Genomic DNA, 11769 nt, shown 5'->3' on the forward strand with positions numbered 1-11769 from the left:
TATAGTAAACCAGACCATACATGGCAACAGCTGCAGTCGTCCAAAATGGCATCTGGCACTTGACTGAGATGGCAACTGCAGTTGAGCAACCATGGCAACTGAAGTTGTCCGACATGGCAACTGCAGTTAAACGAACATTGAAGAGGGTCCGGACCATGGCAACTGTGGGGACGCGTGGTGACTATCACGCGGGGCGTGCGTGACCGTGAGGTAGGTGGCTGAGAGAGGTTGTGTGGGCGTTATCCATTTTTCCCACACGTAGGCGTGTGAGAGGGACCGCGAGGAAAAAAAAACGTGTGAGCGCTAGTTGTTTTGCCCACACATAGGCGTGTGGGCTGGTTCTCTTAGACACCACACAAAATATATGGTCAGATCCCTTAACGCCCATACGTGTGGGCGTTATCGGCGTCCTTTTTGTAACCTTTCGTTTAATCAATCATCTCATTTATGACTATATGCCTAGATGTTGAAATTCAGTTGGATGCTAATATGCTTGGTGAACCGTAATAGAAGACAATAAAGCATCAAGCCATGATTTTTATTTTACACCATCTCCAAGAAGGTTTAATAGGTGAATATCGTGCAAACAAATACCCATTATTCTTAGGGCAAATTAAAAGAAAGGTACGTGTTGTGGGAATGGCTAACCCACCTCGGACCATGGTCTTAGGCCAACTCCAACGCGACAGCTCAAATGCACACGGATTTTGTCTGTTTGGTCCGGCTAGGCGAATGTCACATTCCTAGCTCCTGACAATGCACTAGGCTAGCTTCATGTGTGCATCATGTTTAAATTTTTTCTAAACTTGAAATGGGGAAGACAGAACCCCCATCACCCCTTTAAACCAACTAGGATTTACTAAAATCATTTTCAATAAACCTGAAATGCCCTTATAAAAGTCCATCATCTTTGCCTTGGTCTAGAACCTCTGACAAAAATGGTGTGCAAATTTCTAGGTCATCCAAAGGTCACTGCATTAAATCATATGTTATTTGAATTTGGGCATTTAAATGCTAGTAAATATTTTAAATGCCCAAATAATCCTAAACTTAAATGTTCCATGTTGGATAATTTCTATACAGTGGGCATGTGCAGTTTGGTGATTTTTGAAAGGGTCTAGGTATTTTTAGAAAAGCGACAAAGATTACAGAAAAATAGAAAACTGAAACAAAAGAAGAGAGAGAGGAAAGGAACATACCTTACCTGGACTTACCTTGAGGCCCACCAGAGATACCAGCCCACCTGCGCGGCCCGTTACTGTGCAGCCCAGCTGCCAGTCGTCTTCCTCCCCCTCGCCCCGAAGCAGCTGCGTGCTGGACGCACGCGTCTCGACGCCGGCCACCTCCTGCTTCGCGCTGGAGGCTGCTCCTTCGTCCTAATCCGCGTCTGGAGACGCCCGAGGCCCTCCTCTCACTTTCCCCTCACTCTCTGCTCTCTCCCTCGCCCTCTAGCCCCCCCCTTGAGCGTCACCGAGAGCTTCCGCGGCCGCCGTGCCTCGCCCGCGTGGCCACTGATGACGAAATGACGCGCCACCGTTCTCCCGAGATAGTACGTATCGCGCTACACCTCCTCATTGAACCAAGCAAGGCCGGAGGCCCTCCAGCGTCGCCATCGTCATCTTCCTTGCCGCCTCGGCCACCGGACGCTGTTGTCGATTTCGCCGCCGCAAAGGCCTCCCCGAGCCCAATGAGACCGCCGACGACCTCGCTGTGAGCTCCACTCCATTTCCCCTCCTTCGTTTTGCTCGTTCCCGTGCCGTAGCACCCTCGCCCCCATGCCCGAGCGCCACCGTCCGCCATGGCCGGCGAGCCCGCCCTCCCGAGCCTCTCCTGCTCGCTCCAGGGGCACTGACACGCTCCTGGCGCCTCCAGGAGGATGACTCGCCACTCTGTTTGTCGCTCGAGCGCTGCAGCCGCGTCCTTGCCCCAGCCCGAACTCCGACCGCCGCCTAACTCCTCGTTGCTACCTACTCCGGCCACCCCAGCTGCTGTCACTCGCCCAGTTGAATGCAGCGCACCTTCAGCTACCCGTAGGCGCAAACCACGCGCAAAACCGAGCCTCGTAGCGATTTTCCGGTGAGCTTCCGCCGTGGTTTTGGTCGTCGCCGGCCAAGCTCCAGCGAGTGCCAACGTGGCACTATGTTTAGGCACTAAACCCGCTGCTTAACCCCCCCCAGCCACTGACAGCGGGCCCAACCCCAGTCAGCGCTGGGTTAGATCGGGATTAGTCTGTGAGTCACTGACGTGTGGATCCCACACGTCAGGTTTGACCTGGAACTACCCAGTTGACCTGCTGATGTCATGCTACCGTCATGCTGACGCAGTAAAGCTTTTCTGGGTTTTTTTATAATTCAGAAATTCCAGAAAATGTCCAAAACTTCTAAAATTCATATAAATTCAACCGTAACTCCAAATGAGATAAATTATATATGAAAAATGATCAGAAAAATCCAATCTATCCATCTGTACCATTTTCATGCATGATAGAACAACTTATGGGTGTTGTTTAGGCCAAATCTTATAATGGCATTTAAACCTTCACATATGGAGTTTGAATTTGAACCTAGGGTTCAAACCAACTCCATTTAACCTGCTGCTAGTTGCATTAGCTCAAATCACAACATATTTCCATGTCATGATCATGCATCATATTGTGCATTGCATTGATTGTGTTTCTTCTTTGTTTGTCGGTGCTTGTCCCCTCTCAGTAGACGTGTACCAACGATGTGATCGATGACACCGATGAAGAACTATACTATCTTTAGAAGTGCCAGGCAAGCAAAACCCCCTTGTTCATTCCGATACAATCCCACTCTCTCGCTCCTGCTCTCTTTTACTATATTAGGACAACAACGATTCATCTGTTACTTGCTGCGGTAGCTGAACCCCTTTATCCTCTGCATGACCTATCATTGCCACAGTAAATAGATGAAACCCACTAGCATGAGTAGGAGTTGGTTGAGCCCGATGTGCCTATTCATTCATTCTTGTTTGTTATGCCTGCTACTACTTAAAGTTGAGTCACGTCTGATTCATCGGGGATGAATCGGAGGTGTGTGAACATGTCCTACTGTGTGTGAGATAAGTATGTGTGAACACAATTTGGTAAAGGTAGCGGTGAGAGGCCATGTAGGAGTACATGGTGGGTTGTCTCATTGAAGCCGTCCTCAGGAACTGAGTTCTGTGTTTGTGATCCATGAACATCTACTACCACTCATTGGGATCCTTAATTGACCCTCTCGGCTTCTTAACCACGATTGTCCTCTGTCCAGGAGTTGCATGTCATTTCTGGTGTTTGTAGTATGCTGGAGGCCGTGGGCAGCGCTGACCCGAGGGGTGGGTTGTGATGCGGTAGGCATGTGGCCGGATATGCCGAGCGCCCGTTTGGTGTCGCGGAACCCTGTACACATTGTTCGGGGCTGTATGTGGAAACCTCGGCCGGACTCCCTGCGGATGGGACCTGAATAGGCGATAAACCTGGACTAGAGACTTGAGTGTTTAGGTAGGCCGTGGCCGACACCCTCGCCAGGCTTCCGCTTGAAGGTTGCCGAGATACATGACATGTACATGGCGGTAAGTGGCGAGAGCGTGTGTGAAGAAGTACACCCCTGCAGGGTTAACATCATCTATTCGAATAGCCACGTCTGCGGTAAAGGACCTCTGGGTTGCCTATACATTTCATAGACAAGTGAAAGTGGATACTCTAAAATACGCAAGACAAGCGTGAGTGCTATGGATGGCATTCTCATAGGGAGACGGGAGCGGATCCATAGTGGTGTATTGATATGGTGAATATGTGGACTCGTGTGCGCCACCTCAAAGAGTTACTTGCAGTCGTTGTTCAGGATAGCCACCGAGTCAAAGTTGGCTCGCTGCAGTTAAACCCCACCATCCCCTTTGTTGATAATGATGCATATGTAGTTAATTCTGATGTAAGTCATGGTGGGTACATTTGTACTCACGTTTGCCTATTTTATGTTTTTGCAGAGAGACTGTAGTCTCACTAGTAGTACCGTGTGGACTTCGACATTTAGCTTGTTACCTCAGCTACGATCTTGTGCCCTCGGCAGGATCTGGTAGATAGTCAGGCTTCTCAGCCTTTTTCATTTGTAGATGTCCGTACTCAGACATGTTAAGCTTCCGCTTGTGCTTTGAATTGTATGCTCTGAATGTTGGGTCATGAGACCCATGTTTTCAATGTCGCGCTCCTCGGAGCCTATTGATAAAAATACTTGGGTTGTAGAGTCATGTTGTGATGCCATGTTGTATTTGCACATATCGAGCATATTGTGTGTATGTTATTGAAATGCTTGGTATGTGTGGGATCTGACTATTTACTTGTTTATCCTTGGTAGCCTCTCTTACCGGGAAATGTCTCCTAGTGCTTCCACTGAGCCTTGGTAGCTTGCTACTGCTCCGAAACACTTAGGATGGCCAGCATGTGTCCTTCTTCGTTCTTGTGTCTGTCCCTTCGGGGAAATGTCACGCGGTGTCTACGGGAGTCCTGTTAGCCTGCTACAGCCCGGTTTACCGGAGTCCTGCTAGCCGAGTTGCTATAGCCTGGATTCACTCGCTGATGACCGACACATTCGTTGTTGGGTCATGTATGCCTGTCCCTGTAAGTTAGTGCCACTTTGGGTTCATGACTAGCCATGTCAGCCCGGGCTCCTTGTCATATGGATACTAGCGACACTATCATATATGTGTGCCAAAAGGCGCAAACGGTTCCGGGCCTGGTAAGGCGACACCTGTGGGAATACCATGCGTGAGGCCGCAAAGTGATATGAGGTGTTACATGCTAGATCGGTGTGGCATTGAGTCGGGGTCCTGACAGCGAATGTCAATGTCTGTTTTTATCTATCGAACCTTAGGTGCGCAAACGTGGACGGGCGCATTTAACATTTGCGCCAGACTTTGATATTCTAAAGAAATAAACCAGCCACCAGAAGTCCAGTTACATTAATTAAAACAAAAAACATTGAAATAAAAACATCCAACGGCAGGGCATAGATCTAGGTGGCGGCGGCTCCTCCTTGGTCGGGTCAACATAGGCCGACGCCTCCATCCAAGGGAATGCCTACTGGAAGGCAGCCAACGTCGTCTGCTGCTACTTCACCTACCGCCCGTCCTCTATCTCATGCTTCACCGCCTGGCGCTCGACCTCCTTGTCGCCCCCGCCCCCCTCCCCCCCACACACACGGGCGTGCACGACACGTACATCGACACTATGCTCATCCACGACCATGCATGCACATGCTCGGGTGCGAGCGGTGCTGGCGGTAGCAGGGCGCATTGGCCGATACTCCAGTCGCCGATCAGCCAGCGCCTGCACAAGGCCAGGCCACCTAGGGAGCTCCTCGAGCTTAGACTCCTCGATGGCCATCCTTGTGGCCTTCCCGACATCCGTAATGTAGGGCCTGTCGACTCCTCATCTTCCTCCTTCACCACGACTGGCGGTGGTGGTGGAGTGGGGAGCGCGCGTGATGCATAAGGCGCCCCCTTGAAGCTCGACTGGTAGCATTGTTCGTGCTTGGTGACGAACCACGTGTCCCAGTTTGGGGAATCCACTATGTACACTGGAATAATGAAGTTTTCCATGAAAGATTAGTAGCATTGATTTTACCTTTTAAGAAGAAAGAAAATAATGAAGTTTATATGGAAGAATGTATTGGTAGCATTGGTTTTACCCTTTATGAAGAAAGAAAATAACGAAAACGGGGAATGACAAAATTTGTGCACAACTTACATAGAATATGTGTTTTTTATAATATGCAAGAATATTCATATAATGGTGGACTTTTCGCAAATTTTCCCTAGAAGGAAAGAATTAATGGTACACTTAAAGAAGAAAGAAAATGAAATAAAAGCAAAATAAGCAAAATAATGAAGTTTTCTAAGGAATAATGAATTAGTGGCATTATTATTACCCTTGAAGAACAAAGAAAATGAAGTAAAATATAAAAACTCAAAACAATGAAGTTTTCTTGAAGAATGAACTAGAGACATTGTATTGCCCTTTAGAAGAGAGAAATTAAAAAAGAAAACAAATGAAACAATGACAAAAATTGCACACAATATACACGAAAATTGCACTTTTCTATAATGTGCAAGAATAGGCATATCAAAGTGGAATTTTCACACAAAAGTTCACAAGAAGGAATGAATCAGTGGCATTGATTTTTATCTGAATGAAGAAATAAATAAAATATTAACAAAAACTAAAACAAAATAACAAAGTTTTATAAGAAAAAAGAATTATTGGTATTGTTATTACCCTTTAAGAAGAAAGAAAATAAAATAAAAACAAGATCAAAATCAACATAATGATATTTTCTAATGAAGAATGAATTGGTTACATTGGTATGACCCGAAAGAAAACAAAAAAATCTAAAACAAAGAATGACAAAATTTACACACAACATACACACATTTTTAAAATAATTTTTCAGTATCTAGGGAGTAGAGAAAACTTTAAAACAATGAGGTTTTCTAAGGAATAATGAATTAGTGGCATTATTATTACCATTTAAGAACAAGGAAAATGAAATAAAATAAAATAAAAAACAATGATGTTTTATAAGGAAGAATGAATTCCCTTTAGAAGAGAGAAATTAAAAACAAAACAAATGAAACAATAACACATAATATACAAAAAATGCATTTTTCTATAATGTGCAAGAATAAGCATATGAAAGTGGAATTTTTTGCCAAAAAAATCACAGGAAGGAATGAATTATTGGCATTCTTTTTTGTATGAAAGAAGAAATACATAAAATAATAACAAAAATAAAAATAAAATAATGAACTTTTATTATAAGAAAAAATGAATTAGTGGTATTGGTATTAACCTTTAAGAAGAAATAAAATAAAATAACAACTAAAGAAAAAAATGAGATTTTCTATTGAAGAATGAATTTGTGACGTTGGTATGACCCGAAAGAAAACGAAAACAAATCTAAAACAAAAAATGGCAAAATTTACACATAATATACACAAAAATCGCGTTTTTCAAAAAACTGGCAAGAATAAGCATATAATAGTTGAAATTTGGAATAAATATCCTAGGAAAAGGAATGAATTAGTGGCATTGGTATTATCCTTAAAAATAACAAAATCAAAATAATAAAATTTATATGGAACAATGACTAGTGCCATTGGTATTACTCTTTAAGAATAAAGGTAGTAAGAAAAGTAAAAAAAACTTACACACAACTTTGCACTAAAATTGTATTCCATCTGTCCGAAATACTTGTCATCAAAATAGATAAAAAAGGATGTATCTACAACTAATATACGTCTAGATACACCCCCTTTTATTCATTTTGATGACAAGTATTTCCGGACGGAGGGAGTACTTTTGTAGTATGCAAACAACAATCATATATTCCCTCTGTCCGAAAAAACTTGTCCCAGACTTGTCCCTTAAATGGATGTATCTAGACTAATTTGGTGCTAGATACATCCATTTGAGGGACAAACTTTCTCGGACGGAGGGAGTAATAGTGTAATTTTGCACATACATAGATTATTTATATATTTACACACACCCAACATTCCATAAATACATACTCCCTCCGTCCCGTAATGTAAGACATTTTTTGACTCTAGTATAGAGTCAAAAAATAGAGTCAAAAAATGTCTTACATTATGGGACGAAGGGAGTATAAAGGAATAGAAAATAAAACCAAATAATAAAGCAAATAAAAAAATAAAAGGACAAACACATAAGAACTGAAAAACATAGAAAAACAAAAGGGAAAAAGGAATTTTTTTAGGGTAAACTAGGGGTTTTATTCAGAGTTCATAACAAAGGAATACAAACGATGTTCAGGCGAACCCCTAGCCACACATGGCGGCCCACCGCCAGAGACGCAGCTCCTTTAGCCAGCGAATGGGCCTCGAAATTATTTTCCCTATGCTCAAAACGGAAATCAACAGAAGAAAATAAGTTTGTACTAAACTGAATCTCTCTAAGGATAGGAGCATACACCGGAGACCCTCCTCCCTTTAAGTTTGAAATAACTTCCAGGCAATCTGAGGCAATCACCAAGTCTTGTAAATGAAGATCCTGTGAAAGGGCCATTGCTTCACAGCATGCTTTCGCCTCCAGGCTAGATGGATCAGGCAAACCTTCGAAAACAAGAGCTGATGCCCCAAGATAAGTCCTGTCCTTGTCTCTGCAGACCACTGCCGCTGCTCCTTTCTCCCCCAGGATAGACAAACTGCCATCACAGTTGAATTTTGTGGCAGACTATGGTGGTGGCAACCAAGTATTTGCCCTAGGCCGATTAGCCCGTGCAGCATGATTTGTTGGCATGCAATGAGATGCAATATTCAGCTCCTCCAGGTACCTTTTGATGAAACACATAGTTGACAATGGCCTCTGAAACTCCTCATCATGTATCGCTTACATCGCTCCCACCAGATAGCCCACATTGTCACCAAAACTCGGGTAAGATCATCTTGGGTAGTTGATTCAAACAGCCAAAACAGCCATAACTTGCATCTTCATGCTGGTTCAATAGCACATGCTCAAGCAAATACTCGTCTCCTAATGCCCAAACACACCTAGCCATGTGGCAACTCAGTAGTGAATGACGCTATGTGTCCTCAACTGCACCACATATAGAGCACGCCGCGGTATTTGCCATGCTGCATTTGTGTCGAACTAGGCCTGTAGGGAGCGAAGTATGGGCAAGTCTCCAAACGAAGATGCAAATTTTTGACGGGACCTTCACCTTCCACAACTGAGACCATGAATGCTTCTCCGTTGTGATGTTGGAATGGCCCGGCCGGTGCTCAAGCCAGTCTTCCCTCTGAGCTTTAATTGCAGAGATCATCCAATATGCTGATTGGACAGAAAACACGCCGCGTCTGTCATAGTGTCAGGCCCAGAAGTCTTCCTGCATCCTCGAGCTGGTTGGAATATTGAGGATTACTTCTACATCCGCAACAATAAAATGATCCTCAAGAATTTGCTTGTCCCACGTGCGAGTAGCTGGATTGAGGAGGTCAGAGACCAAAACCGGGGGGGTAGCTGATCGAGCATAGATGCGGCAAAGCTTATAGTCCCTCGGCATCCAATTTTCTTCCCAAATGCGAGTGCTAGAACATGTGCCAATCCTCTTGATTAGTCCCATAGACAACACATCTCTGCCTTCTATTAATGAGCGCCAAACCTGGGAGGGAGACGATCCCAAAGTCGCGTCTGGAATGCTAGTGTTGGGGTAATATCGGGCTTTTAGCACACACGCACTAGGAGTATCTGGCTCTTGTAACAATCTCCAAACTTGGCGAGCAAGAAGTGCCAAGTTGAAGAGCTCCACATCCCTAAAACCCAAACCGCCCATGAACTTTGATTTTGACATTGTTGCCCAAAACACCTAGGCTGGTTTTCTTTGGCCATTTTTACTCCCCCACCAAAATCTCTGAATGATGTTGTTTATATGCTCACAAAGTCCTCGGGGAAACTTAAAACAAGCCATCGAATATGTAGGGATGGATTGAACCACTGATTTAATTAAAACTTCTTTACCTCCGGCTGACAGACACTTCTCCATCCACCCTTGAACATGATTCCAAATTCTGTCCTTTAGATACTTGAAAGACCCTTCTTTTGCTCGCCCCACATCCGAAGGTAAGCCAAGATATTTTTTTGACGAGGACTTATTTTGAACCTCGAGGGTGTCCTTGATTGTGCCCCTTGTGGATTCAGGAACACCCTTGCTAAAGAAAATGGAGGACTTGTCAACATTTATCCTCTGACCCGAAGCGTTGCAATATGGAGTGAGGATCTCCTTCACTCGAGTAGCACTAACGTCAGTAGCCTCAAAACAGGAGGCTATCATCGATGAAAAGCAGGTGGTTAACTAGAGGGGCCCCTGGGGCAACAGAAATCCCCCTCACCGCTTCTTCTGCCTTTAGCAAACAAGATAGACCCTCAGCTGTGAAGAACTATGTTCACTTTGAAGGCAGCTAGCCTTGTTGCATGCAGACCCGTTGCGGATGGGGCCGAGCCAAGAAGAGAACAGAGTTGAAGACCGCATGGTCGAGCTAGCGTACAGAGAGGAGATCATGGCGAGACAGCGCTCTCGCATCACTTGGCTGTCTGAGGGGGATAGCAATACGAAGTTTTTCCAGAAGAAATCAAGTGCCCGACGTTCAAAAAACTCGATATCGCAGCTGTCCCGAAGTGATGGTACTGTGTGCACGGATCGACATGTTAGAGGGGATGGCTATAGAGTTTTATGCTAATTTGTACACGTCCGAGGGCACCATTGGAATGGAAGAAGTTCTGTCTCATATACCAGTGTGTGTAGACGGTAACATGAATGCACGACTAAATGCCGCTTATAGTAGAGAAGAAGTTAAGGATGCACTGTTTCAAATGTTCCCAACGAAGGCTCCTAGACCGGATGGCTTACCGGCTCATTTTTTCCCAGAAGCATTGGGATTTATGTGGTGATGAAGTCACGAGGATGATCATACGAGTGCTTGAAGGAGTGGATTCACCGGATGAGATAAACAACACGTTCATTGTTTTGATTCCCAAGATAGCTAGTCCAAAAGTTCTAGGACAGTTTCGACCTATAAGTCTTTGTAATGTAATCTATAAGATTGCCTCAAACGTCTTAGCAAACAGGTTGAAAACTATTCTCCCCGATGTCATCTCTGAAGAGCAATCAACTTTTGTCCTTGGACGTCTCATTACAAATAATTTCATCACAACTTTCGAGTGTCTGCATTATATGAAAACCAGGAGGGTAAAGGGTAACAGATTTTGCGGACTAAAATTGGATATGATGAAGGCCTATGATCGCTTGGAGTGGTCTTATTTGAAGGCAGTTATGCTCAAGATGGGCTTCAGTCCAAGATTCATAGATACTGTTATGAGGTGTGTATCATCGGTTTCGTTCTCAGTCTTGTTCAATGGTGGAGTTTTGGATGCTTTCAAACCTTCCCGTGGCTTGCGACAAGGGGAAGGGAAAAAGGGATGTGCTGGAAGGTACAGGTATGCGCTTCAGCCCAATAGCAACTCGACTGACCAAGTCAGTCAAAAAAATAGCCCAACCTAGCTCAAAGAACATCCGAGATACAAAAAACAACACGAATCTTAAAGTAAGAATCATCGGCCAAAAAATTGACTAGCCCAAATTTAAATTTAGGGGACTTACATATAGCTTAAGTGAATTAGTAGAGACAATCATGCATGAATTACAATGATGCTCTTTAATGACCATCGTCATAGCCAGCCCGTATAGGCAAGTAGAAGCAGCTGACGATGTAAAATCCTGAAATTGCAAGTCACTCGGATGGAGGCGGGCGATCAGATGGAGCCACCGGTCGCACCAATCCGGTCGAAGGCTGTTGTGGAGGGGCTACCCAGGGTGGAGCCAATGGAGGTGCAGCTCGCGAATGCCGAGCAAATGGAGGCTCCGAACCAGACAAGGGAATTGATTTGCTTTATGCCAATGATTAGCGGCGAGGCTAGGGGCCATGTGGAGCTGGAGACCGTGCAACTGGACCCCGCTGATGGTTCCCAAGCACATGCAGAGCTGCCGATTGGGCCTGGGGCGGACGACCAAACCATATCGGCCACTGTTGTTGTTCTCCAATCGCCATGCATGCAGCCACCTCGCCTCGATCCAGCCAGCCAGGACGGCACGCGTGGACAAATCGTGGAGGCTCACCAAACCCTGGTGGCGGCAGAGGAGCTTTCGGGAGGAGGGATGACTAATCAAGAGGTGATCGCGTATGGGAGGCTTAAGG

This window comes from Triticum aestivum, chromosome 3B (assembly GCF_018294505.1).
Source record: "Triticum aestivum cultivar Chinese Spring chromosome 3B, IWGSC CS RefSeq v2.1, whole genome shotgun sequence".
Classification (NCBI taxonomy): domain Eukaryota; kingdom Viridiplantae; phylum Streptophyta; class Magnoliopsida; order Poales; family Poaceae; genus Triticum; species Triticum aestivum.